The following is a 12887-nucleotide window of genomic DNA, read 5'->3' as shown; positions in this document are numbered from 1 at the left end:
AATTTGGACAATTGCACTGGGACAACAGAAGACTGCCAAGAGAGTGTCTGTCTCAGGAATCGGCCAGACCTCATTTAGTGCAGGTTCATTGGAAGTCTTTCCCTTGAGCAGAGAGGGCCTTGGGATTCTCAGCTCACACAGAGCTGCTCACATTGTTCCTCTGGGCTTCATTTCACTGTGTGCATGTACCTGGGCATTCAAAGGCTGTGGTAATCATGGTCCAAAACGTTTTATTCAAGCTAATGGCTGACCCTGGTTTTATAGGTGTTTAGAAACCAAGAGTGATCAGATCACAGAGGCTTCCGCACAAATTTCAAAGAAAGCTCAAGAGGACAGGAAATGTGTGGCAGGGTCAAGGTGCCTGCAGGTACTCTTTGAGAAGACAGTGCATAAAGCTTTGAAGGTGAAACCTAAGCTTCCACAAAGACTCCAGGAAGGAGGAGATGTCAGGCGTACGGAATATCTATCTGCAGAGGTAAGCTGAGGAAACTATGGGGCCAAGAGAGAGACTATGTGGATAAAAAAATGGTAATGCACAGGACTACCTCACCCATTGGAGCCCATCTCATAATATCACATACTCTGCTAAATGCCAGACATGGTCTATAGAGTCTATTATTCACCCTGCTAGGCTCGTCTGTTTTCCTGGCTGTTCTGTTTCTTTCTCCAGTAGTAGAAATATCCAGCCAAGACATGAGGGCACAGAATAAACATAACTTTTCTTATTTTGTAGGGGTTCACAACTAAGGGTTTTCCTCAAGTCTCAGAGAAGACTTGAGTCCCTAACACTAGAAAAATATTAGAACTCTGTTATGGTGATTTGAACGAGAATGGCCCTCATTGACTCATATATTTGAACACTGAGTCCCCAGGTGGTAGAATCTTTTGGAAAGGATTAGGAGCTGGGGTCTTGTGGGAGGAAGTGTATCACTGGGGCCAGCTTTGAGGTTTCAAAAGCCTCCCTCTGACCTCAGTGGGCTCCCTATTTTATGCTTGGATTTTGAGGTGTGAGCTCTCTGCTATTCAATACAGGCCCGAATCCTTTCCTCTGCCATCAAGGACTCTGACTCTCTAAGCAGTGAACTCTTCCAAAGATTTTCTTTCATAAGTAACTTTCCTTGGTTATAGTGTTTTTAACACAGCAGTAGAAAAGTCGCTGATGAGTCTGATAAGACTGTTTAGTTATGAAGACTCTTCAGAATATGCTACACGCATTTTACACCATGAAATGGTAATGAGTTTTTGGAGGCTAAGGGTGTGGGATGCTGTATTTTGAATGTGAAATTTCCTCATTGGCTTAAGTATTGAATATCTTGCCCACAGATGGTGGCACCATTTGGAACATTCTGGAACCTTTGGGATGTTGGTCCTAGATAGAGGAAACAGGTCACCGGAGGCATGCCCTTGAAGGTGATTCCTGGTCCCTCCCCTTTCTGCCCTGCTTCCTGGCAACCATGCTCTGAGCTTCTCTGTTCTTCCCCAATGTCCCTGCTACGATGAACTGAGACTTCTAGAACTGTAGGCTAAAATAAGTCTTTCCTCCCTTAAGCTGTCTATCAAGTATTTTATCAGCACAGGTTGACACGGGGTGAATAGGGCAGAAAAAAAAATCACAATTAAGAAACTTGGCAGGAAATGGTGGCCAGAATTCTTAAGTATAAGAACCTTGGGGCTGAAACAGCGGCTGAGCAATGACTGTTCTTTCAGAACAGTGGTTCTCAGCCTTCCGGATGCTGCAATCCTTTAACATAGTTCCTCATATGCTGTGGTGACCCTCCAACCATAAAGTTATTTTGGTTGCTACTCTGAGTTTGCTGCTGTTATGAATCATTGTGTGCATGTCTGCATTTTCCAATGGTCTTAGGTGACCCCTGTGAAAGGGTCAGTCAACCACCAAAGGGTTGAGGCCCACAGGTTGAGAACCACTGTTCTAGAGGTTCCGGATTTGATTCCTAGCAATCACATGCTGGTTGTACAACATCTTTACTCCTGTTCCAGGGACTCCTACATCCTCTTCCGACCTCTACCGGCAATGCCTACATGTACGGCAAAACATTTATACAAATAAAAAATTTTTTTAAAGATTTATTTATTTACTTCATGTATGTGAGTACACTGTAGCTGTCTTCAGACACACCAGAAGACAGCATTGAATCCCATGACAGATGGTTGTGAGCCACCATGTGGTTGCTGGGAATTGAACTCAGGACCTCTGGGAGAGCAGTCAATGCTCATAACCGCTGAGCCATCCCTCCAGCCCCCAAATAAAAATTTTTTAAACACTTTTTTTTCCACATGGAGAGGTTTAATGAGAGAAGAAGAGTAGAAGAGGAGAGGAAAGGCGGCCATGGGCATGTGGAGGGAAGGGGCCGGGGGATGAGGAGAGAAGGGACAGGGAAGAGCAGAGCAGAGAAGAACAAAGAGCTAAACATTTTTTTGAGACAGGGTTTTCCTAGTTCTAGCTAGATGTCCTAGAGCTCATTTTGTAGATCAGGCTGGCCCTGAACTCATAGAGATCCACCAGTCTCTGCCTCTCCAGTCATGGGACTAAAGGCGTGCACCACCACCAGACACAACAAAAATGTCTTGAAAGAAAGGGGGAAAAAGGCAAGGGTTTGTGGGAAAGAAGACACGTGGAGGTCAGGGATAGACAGATTGTCTTCCTAAGTACTTTACAACTCTCTTTTTTTTTTCTTTTTTCTTTTCTGAGACAAGGCATCAAAGTTTTGTCACTTTGACTTAAATCTAGACAAACATAGGTCGAGGGAATCTCAACTTAGAAACCGCCTCTATCAGATTAGCCTGTGAGCATATCTTGATTTTCTTGATTACTCATTTATGTGGGAAAGCCCAACCAACTATGGGTCGTTCCATCCCCGGGTATGTAGTCCTGGTCAACATAAGAAAGCAAGCTGAGCAAGCCAGGAAGCAACATTTCTCTGTGGGCTCTGCTTTAGCTCTTGCCTTAAGTTCTTGCCCTGGCTTCCCTCAGTGATTGACTGTAAGCTATAAAATGAAATGAATAAACCCTTTCCTCCCGGATTGGATTGCTTTCGCTTTCAGTCAATGTTTTATTGCAGCAACAGAGAAGCAAACTCAGATACAAGGTTTCCTGTTGAGTCTGGAGCTCAGCAATGCAACTAGTTTGATAGACCAGCAAGTCCCCAGGGATCCTCCTGCCGTCTTCCCAGTGCTGGGATCACAGGCGTGTTCTGCTACATCAGGTTTTGCTTGCTTGTTTGTTGTTTTTCAAGACAGGTTTCTCTGTATAGCTTTGGCTGCACCGCAACTCACTCTGTAGATCAGGCTAGCCTTGAACTCAGAGATCCACTGCCTCTGCCTCCTGAGTGCTAGGATTAAAGGTGTGTGCCAACACCATCCAGTCACGTCAGGCTCCCCCCCGCCCCTGCTGAGCTGAGGACCGAACCCAGGAACTTAGTTCTACCACTGAACTAAATCCCCAGCCCCACGTCAGGCTTTTTAACCTGAGTGCATACTGGTGGCCTGAACACAGATCCTCATGTTTGTACAACAAACACTTCAGAGACTGAACCATCTCCTCAGCTTGGGATACAGAATTTTTTTCAAAGGGTTCACTTTTGTCAATTTTTGCACCCTTGAGGCACTATTTAAACAATACAGTCTGACTCAAGGGACTTCAGTCGTGCTGCAGAGCTAGGGTCTAGCACAGGAACACTGAGGCACCCCACATGCTTCTAATGCTCCCAGAGCTGGTCTTGCTATGCCTGGCGCTGACAGAGTGGAAATCTGATGCTGAACGAAACAGTTCTGTGAAACAGGTGGTGGGAGAGTAGCTGGTACACCCAAAGTGTGTAGTTCCCATCAACCCGTGGCCAAGACCAGGGGCCGCTGCTCTAATCTGAGTGTCTGCATCCTCCTGGTATAGCCAATGGTGACAGGAAGCTTCATGGCCAGGTAAGGGGGCAGATTATAAAGGAGTGCTATCCACATAAAAGAGATCCCAAGGATCTCTGCCTTTAATCCCAGTGCTCAGGAGACGGAGGCAGGTGAATCTCTGTGAGTTCAAAGCCAACCTGGTCTATACAGTGAGTTCAAGGCCAGCCAGAGCCCCATAGTGAGGCTATGTCTTTAAAATGAAAGTTTAAAAAAAGAGATCCCAGAAGCTGCCTCTCCCCTTCTGCTACGTGAAGAGCTTCACACAGAGTCAAATGATGCAGACATAAAATCTGACAGTGCCTTGATTTTGGACTTCCTCGTCTCCAGAGCATCGAAAAGTGAGGTTCTACTGTTCTACTGTTTGTAAGCCTCCTGTGGTATTTTGTTGCAGGAACTTTACAGACAAAGAGAGTTGATCTCCCCCCCCAACACACACACACACCACTGCCTGAGCTCATTCCACCCCAAGCTGTTTCAGTTATCTCCGACAAAAACAAACAAACAAAACAAAAACAAAAACAAACTATAAAAAGAAAAACCCAAAACCAATCAAACCAACAAAATTTCAAAACAGCAACCCTTCAGAAGCAGAGTAGGCCACATACCTACTCAAATGTTCTCAAGACTTGTGTCTTTCCTGAGTTGACAGCAATGGGGAAAGAGAGATACTCAACCCATTTTCCACGCTGGGACTCTCTGAGCAAGCATATATAGAAATGTATATTCAAGAGAGGGAGGAAGGGAGGAGCAGGGAGAAAGCTGGAGAGAGGGAGGGGGAGAGAGAGAGAGAGAGAGAGAGAGAGAGAGAGAGAGAGAGAGAGAGAGAGAGAGACAGGAAGGAATTCAAGTAAGGAATGGGATGAGGGGAGGGGATGGGGGATGTGCATGCCACAGGAAGTAAGTGTTGTGTGATTGATGGTACCCTACACCTTATCAGAACCAAATGCCCTCAGAGTTGAAGCAAATGCTGTAAACAAGGAAGGCAATAGAGAGTAGTAGGGACTGCGGAGACAGGGGTGATAAGTCCCATTTAAGACTCTTCTAGGTACCAAAAAAAGTAAGACACAATGTTGATGCTGGCTAGTGAGCAAAGAGGCCATAGGGACGGGAATGAGATCCATGTTTAATATTTCACGGTAGATATTTCATATTCCATTAACTTGTTTATTCTGCAAACAGGGTTTTCCTGAAGGCATCACAGGGGCTCCTGGGAGTTCATCTCTGTTTGCTGAGCCCATCTAGGAAGCCACAGGAAAACCCAGGAGTGTAGGCGTTCTGAAGAGTCACAAGGGGACACAGTTGTAGCTGCGTAGTGAGTGATCTGCCTGCCCCAACAGAACTCCCTTTCCTTGGATCCCAGAAAGGAGGGTGCCCGATCGCCTGGGCTGTGGTGAGTTCACCTTAAAGTTTCAAGTGTGGGGCAGTGACCCCTCAGAACCAAGAGGATGCATTAGATAAGCAGCTGTTGGTTCCACACAATTCTTTTAAAATAGGAAGACCATGGGAGTCCCAACACTCAGGTGGCAGAAACAAGTGGATCTCTCAATGAATCCTAAGACAGCCTGGTCTACATACCAAATTCCAGGCTAGCCAGAGCTCCATAGTGAGACCCTGCCGAGGAGAAGGAAGAGGAAGATAGTGGATGATGACGACGACGATGACGACGATGACAACGACGAGGATGAAATATGAGGTATACTCTAAGCTTGCTGAACATTCAAAACCAAGGCCAAGGGCAGCAGTAAGGCACTCTCTGATCTCCACATACTTACCATGGTACACACAAACACACACACACACACACACACACACACACACACACACACACACACACACACACACACACGCACGCAATACAATACTCTTTTAAAAGCCAACTAAAGACTCCTACTGCTGTTAGCATTGGGTAAAGGGTTCAAATACACAGACGCTCAGAGATCTAGAATCAGAAAGCCAGCAGGGTTCATGAAAGGCCTGCCTTCCAGAGCCCTTCAGGATCCCCCAGAAGCAACTTGGACATAGGGTAAGGCCTCTGCACAAAGAATATGTTGACCCACATCCCCACCCCAAGGACCAGATCTAGGTACTTTTGCTAGGAAGAAGTATGTGCCCTCTGGAGGTTATAACAACTTTGCTCACAGGTCCATTGTGCACCTCAAGGCTTCCTGGAGTGCATCCTTTGGAGAGGGTGCTATGACTGCGTATAGGAGGGGCCTTGAACAGTCTGGCTCAGTCACTAGAGCCTCCAGGGTGGTCGAGGAGGGTTAGAGGCTGCTGACTAAGGCAGACCCTGCATCTTTCAGTTTACATCTTCTGATGGTCCCGAATTTGAATCTCTTGGCCATATCTTTACCTGTGTTCTGTATGTTTGTCCCGAGCCCTTGAAGCCCACCTTTTTTTTTTTGGGGGGGTTCTTTTTTTTCGGAGCTGGGGACCGAACCCAGGGCCTTGTGCTTCCTAGGCAAGCGCTACCACTGAGCTAAATGCCCAACCCCGAAGCCCACCTTTTTACCTACACACCCTGCCACCGTGTTCCGTGCCCAGGCAGGGCATCTCATCAGGCATGCCTTCTGGCTTTTGGTTAGCTGTGGCTAGTGGGAGACCGAAATGTAAGAATACAGAAGTGAAATCAGCATGTTAATCTTCTCAGAGGTGACTGACTCTCTCAAAGGCACTTAAGTACTGTCTGCTGGGTATGTGATTTGCTCTCTGAAGATCTGGTCCTCGTAAGCCTAGGACTGGTCACTTCCCTCTTCTCTGCACTACCCCAGGTTTGGACCCTCATGCACGGTAGAAAAGTACTCCCGCTGAGCCACATCCCTAACCCTGAGAGGAACATCCTCCTAACCTTGCATATTCCTTTCAGTTAACCTGCCTATCTTAGCTAGGGTTTCATTTTGTGAAGAGACACCACGACCACAGCAACTTTCATAAAGGAAACCATTTTACTGGGGCCGTCTTCTTACAGTTTCGGATCTGTAATCAATCAATTGTCATCATGGTGGGAAGCATGGCAGCATCCAGGCAGACATGGTGCTGGAGGAGCTGAGAGTTCTCTATCTTGATCTGTAGGCAACAAGGAGGAAACTGTGTCACACTGGCCAGACTTGAGCATATGTGAGACCTCAACGCCCACCAGGGACATAGTTCCTCCAACAAGTTCCTCCTGATAATCCTCCTTGACCCCATGGGTCAAGCATTCAAACGCGAAAGTCTGTGGGGGCCATTCCTATTCAAACCACCACACTTGCCTAGGGACTAATTGAGGTGAACGAGCTATCTGAGTTTGTCTAGGGATTTTCTGCTTTTAGTAGCTGGGCAACCTCTTAGCCCTGAGCAAACAAGAACAATCATTGTAGGGCTACCTGACTCCTACGGAGCCCCTGGTACTGTTGGCTAGCTAGCTAGATATTAACAGGATTAGGGGACATAAGAGCTAGGTCCTCCTGGTAAACAACAGCTTCTAAAACCAAGGACTGGAGCTTCGAGACTAATTATTACTGGTCAGACATATCGCCAGCTCTGAGAGGTGAGGGACATCCTGGACTGCCTAGAATGTTATTAATAACTATCTAAACCTGGACCTGGGAGCCCTAAACCTTAGAGTACTATACAGGAGGAGGCTTTCTGATGAAGAGTGAAGATGTACCACCCCCACTCCTCACTCTGTAGAAATCAAACCATACAGGACCAGTCCTCCAGACCCAACAAAGGCTCCCAGAAAAAGCCGCTTGCTAGAGACTTTAGAAATAATATAAAACCTGCCCTAGGATAATGTTAAGTAGCTATTTCTCCAATCCCACAAGTAGATGGCTTCAGGACATTGTGTGTGTGTGTGTGTGTGTGTGTGTGTGTGTGTGTGTGTGTGTGTGTGTGTTTTACTGGGAACTGAATTTACAACTTCAAACACACTGGCCTAATGCTCTCCCACTGAGATACACTGCTAAGCAGTTAGCCGCTTCCTCTCAATGGAAGCAACTCCTCCTGACAGAGGAGGGAGACTCATGAGACTCAGAAGTTTCCTGTAACTTACAAAGCTCTGGAAGCTCTGAGAGAAATCCACAGGGCTCATCCCCAATGTGGTGCAAGTCACAGGCAACTGAGCAGAGGAGATTCTCCGGTACAACTGCCGGTCGTCTGGTATGACAACACACTGAGTTGTGTTGGGAGCTGCAGGGACACGCGGCCTTCGCAGAGCTCAGTCAGTCACACGGCATTTCAGCTGCTTTCAAGTCACCCCCATAAGTAGCCCCAGCAAACTTACGGGCAAGCCAAGCTAGGCTAGGGTGGAGTGTGTCTTTGGTCTATTGGCACTCTATCTGGGATGAGAAGACATGTGTCTGTGTCTCCGCAGGAAGAGTCTCACAAGAGCTGTAGATAAGGATTAAGGTCTCTTTGGCTGTTGTCTACTCTCATCCCTGGAGTATGTACCACACTCTGCGGTAAGCTCCTCCTGTCTTCTGAGATAAGCTCTCCCGATCTTATCTGAATTCTTTTTTTTTTTTTTTTTTTTGGTTCTTTTTTTTTCGGAGCTGGGGACCGAACCCAGGGCCTTGTGCTTCCTAGGTAAGCGCTCTACCACTGAGCTAAATCCCCAGCCCCTTAAAATTCAAGCTTTTTTTTTTTTTTTTGTTCTTTTTTTTTTTTCGGAGCTGGGGACATGTGTCTCCCAAGTTGGTTCTTTTTTTTTCCGGAGCTGGGGACCGAACCCAGGGCCTTGCGCTTCCTAGGCAAGCGCTCTACCACTGAGCTAAATCCCCAACCCCTTATCTGAATTCTTTAGACAGAGATCCAAAGGGATCCCACGGAGCCAAAGGGAGTCAAGTGTGAGATTCTTGGTGACATTGCTGCGGGTCTGTTTCCTTGGATTCTTTTGTTTGTTTTTTAGAGGTGGGGTCTAAAACTCACCATGTGGTAGAGGATGACCTTGGTTTCCTCTGGTCCTCTTGTCTGCATCACTTGAGTGCTGGGATCCCAGGTGTGTGTTAGCACATCAGACTCCTTCCTTCCTTCCTTCCTTCCTTCCTTCCTTCCTTCCTTCCTTCCTTTCTTTCTTCTTTCTTCCTTTCTTCCTTCCTTCCCTCCCTCCTTCCCTCCCTCCCTTTCTTTCTTTTTTTTTAACTAAGCTCAGAATAAGAAGATCCCCAAACTATGTACTAAACCAGTCTGTCATGACCTCTGAGAAGAACTGACCATCCTGGCTCCACTCTAAGGGTGACAGTTGTCTGGCAATGAACCTGACCTACAAGTCTACAGAGGGACTTGTTCTTAAGGGTTTCTTGCTCCCTCTGGAACTTGATGCCCTTATCTGGGGTTTCTGCCTATCTCCATAAGTAGCCAGACCGGTGTTATCTTATACATTTCATCTCAGAATGGTGTAAGTAGGGGTGGGGTGGGGAGACAGGGGTAAGGAATAGAGGAGGGTCCTCAATGTAAAGGTGCATGTCTATATTAGTCCATTTTCTGTTGCTAAAACAAAGTAGTGGGGACCAATTAATGTATTAAAAAAAAAAACAGGCGCACATAACTCATAGCTAAATAACTTAGCGTTAGATTGAACGTTAAGCAGCATGGCCCTGGTTTCTGGTGAGGCCTTGTAGGGTGCATCTCATTATGGTGGATGTATCATAATGGTATGAATGTGATTAAGAGGGAGAGCTTATCTTGTGGTATAAGAAGCCAGCAATCTGGGAGCTGGAGAGATGGCTCAGCGGTTAAGAGCATTTACTGCTCTTCCAGAGGCCCTGAGTTCAAATCCCAGCAACCACATGGTGGCTCACAGCCATCTGTAATGAGATCTGATGCCCATTTCTGGTGTGTCTGAAGACAGCTGCAGTGTACTTATATAATAAACAAACAAACAAAAAAAGAAGCCAGCGGGGTTGGGGATTTAGCTCAGTGGTAGAGCGCTTGCCTAGCAAGCGCAAGGCCCTGGGTTTGGTCCTCAGCTCCGGAAAAAAAAAAAAAAAGACAAAATAACAAAAAAGAAGCCAGCAATCAGGGAGTGGTCCATCTAACCACTATGGCCTCTCTTTTTTGAAGACCTTTCAATGACCCAGTGACTTCCCACTAGGCGCTACCTCTCTTAGATCTTATATTATCTCTCTCTTATTATTAGTTATGTAAAAACAAAAACAAAAACAAAAACCTCTTTTACCCACTGATGGAGATCACCAGCTGCCAGATTCTCTTAACATCACCACATTGGTAAACAAACTTCCAACCTGCAAATCTTTAACAGAAAATCACATAGAAACTGTATCAATGTCTCTACCAAGTTATCCAATCTCATAGTGGCCTGTAGTTGTAAATCTCTGAGCCCGGAGCAGGGACAGTAAGTCAGGTTTGGGGCTCAGAGCCCTTTGCTTCATTAGTCAGAAGAAAGGGGTTGACACTCGGTGGGCCATGCAGACAGGGCGACAAAGCAGACATCTCAAGCAAGAGTCAGCCGAGCCCAAGATCATGACCTGAGCCCCAGAGCCTGCCTCGAGTCTTTCTGTCTCTATTGTAGCCTCATGTCTGTGTTTGCTGACATGGTTGGGTGTGGAATCCTCCTGAACATAGCCGGTGCAGGAAGAAGGGCCTGCCTGTGTTTATTAAGCATGCAGAAATGGTGTCTTCGGGTGTGGCTAAAACCAGGAAGTACATCTGTACCTGCTTTCCTGGAGATGGCACCCTTGGTTTCCTCTGTGGAGTCAGGTCTCTGCCTCTCAGGTCTCTGCCTCTCAGCCTTGAGTCACGTGAGCAGTCAACACGGTGGCCGTGCTCTGCTGATTCGTCAAGTTTTGCTTATGTACCGAAATAACTTTACCCCTCTACAAAAACCTCCTCTTAAAAATAGAAACCCAGCTTGCATACCTCAACTCCCTCTCCTCAACAATATTATCTTTAGAACATCTTTTTCGGTGATAGCAGATATGCAGGCATCTATTTTTTGTTAGGAAAAAAATTTAAATACGCACCAGAATAGCTTGAATTATCCTCATCTACTCGCCTCCTGTAGTCGACCATCATAAATATTTAATCAACTTGCTTTACCGTCCCCTTCTGGCTTTTTTTTTTCCTGGAGAAAATTCTGAGATGATTTCACTTGTTAGTAATTCACCGTGTGGCTGTACAAATGAAGATTCTTACAAGCATAAGAATATTATCAAACACTTCACGTCTAACTTCCCCTAACTGTCTTCAAAGTATCTTCTTGTTTTATTTCTCTCTAGTCCTAGAGATCAGATCTGTCTTACACGTGTTAGGCAAGAGCTCTAGCTGGGTGTGGTGGCTCTTGTCTGCAATCCTGGCACTCAGAAGGCAGAGGTGGAGGAGTACCATGAGCTCAGTGCTAGCCTGAGCTACTCAGAGCTCCATGACAGCCTTGGCTACATGACGAGAGCCTGTCTTAAAAAAAACAAAACAAAAAAACAACCATAAGCAAAAAGTAAAACAAAACAAACAAAAGGAGCCCTTCCACTGAGGAATATCTAAAGCATACGTGTGTAGCTTATTTGTTCAAATCAGGATACAAACAGTGTCTGCCCGTTGCGATGGCAAGCACGTACCTCTGAGATATAAGAAAACATGTAATCCACAAAAGCATTTATAATTTCCCCTGTGTCATTCATTCTCCATCACTTAGGACAGTTTAATGGTCCTAAGTGTTTTTCCGCCCTGCAAAGCCTGTAGGGGTCTGTTTCCAGCCTGGCTCACTGGCTGGCAAGGAGACTGTGAGTACCTCGTGCACGCGGCTAGAAAAGCAGAAGCCCTGGAGCCCAGAGCCAGCATCTGAAGGCAAGGGAGGGAGGATGTAAAAGTCAGCACACTCCAGTGTCAGTTGCCAGGTCCTGAAAAGAGCTAGCCCTGGGATTGGCTGGCCAACAGCAAGCCTCCCACACCCAGTGGCATCAGGGAGTGTAGTGAGAGTTTTCATTTCTTAACAAAACAAAACAAAACAAAACAAAACAGTTACGTTATGTGAATATGTTTTTGTTTTAGTCCCAGGTGTGGGATTCGGGGCTGCTCCAGATTGTCCACAGTCTGTGGACAATTACAATTATTGACTATGATTATCTCATGCTCTAGGAGGGGCATGATTTTTGATGGTTACAGGTAGTTTAGTTCTGGGGACTTTGGGAGGGGAGAGCCCCAAGAGGACCTGGGAAACTGCTGTTCCCCCTGATGCTGGCTTCTGTTGCTGCTTTTGCTATTGCTGGATTGCTGGCTTATTATTATAATTATTATCCTTATTATTAGTGTGTGTGTGTGTATGCACACATGTTCACATATATATACTGCAAGTACTAGAGTGCCATGGTATGTGTGGAGGTCAGAGAACACGTTTCAAAGTTCCATTCCCATCTATGGGCACATTGGTGCAGAAGGCCTTCGGGTCCCCACAGCCAAGGTCTCTGTCACACGTGCTTCTCAAACAAGCACACATGGATCATTTTCTTCATGTGCCAATGACAAGACAACTTCCAAAAATCTCTGTCAGCTGGGATGTGTGACAGAAAAGCCATCTGGCCAACACCCGTCCTGGGGCCAGTGACCATTTAGTTTCAATCTGTGGTTTTGGAAGAAAATAATTAAGGCTCTGGATGCTGCCAACAGGGTGGCTCTGTGCTGTCCTTGGCAATGACCCCTAAAGCAGAGCCCCACCATGAAGCTCTCTGCCCTGGCTCCAGCCCCACCCCACCGGTCTCTGCTGCAGACACTTGTAGTTAGCTCGCTTAGAGCATCGGAAGTAGTCATGCCTTCCTCATGGATGGCTGGTGCCCCTTCCCTAACTACAGGTCTTGGGTCTTCTTTTTGTCCCACTCCTGTTCTGCCTGTTTCTTTGCTGTCCTATAGACATCTACCCTGTGCTTCCTGGGTTTCCACCAGCCCTGCCAATGGCTGGGAGCTAGGCTTTCTCAGTCCTACTTTATAGACAGTGAAATCAAGGCTCTGAGAACTAACAGTTGTTGCTCAAGGTCCAA

The sequence above is a fragment of the Rattus norvegicus genome, chromosome 10 (assembly GCF_021556685.1).
Source record: "Rattus norvegicus strain SHRSP/BbbUtx chromosome 10, alternate assembly SHRSP_T2T, whole genome shotgun sequence".
NCBI lineage: Eukaryota > Metazoa > Chordata > Mammalia > Rodentia > Muridae > Rattus > Rattus norvegicus.
Note: the sequence above shows the minus strand (reverse complement) of the source record.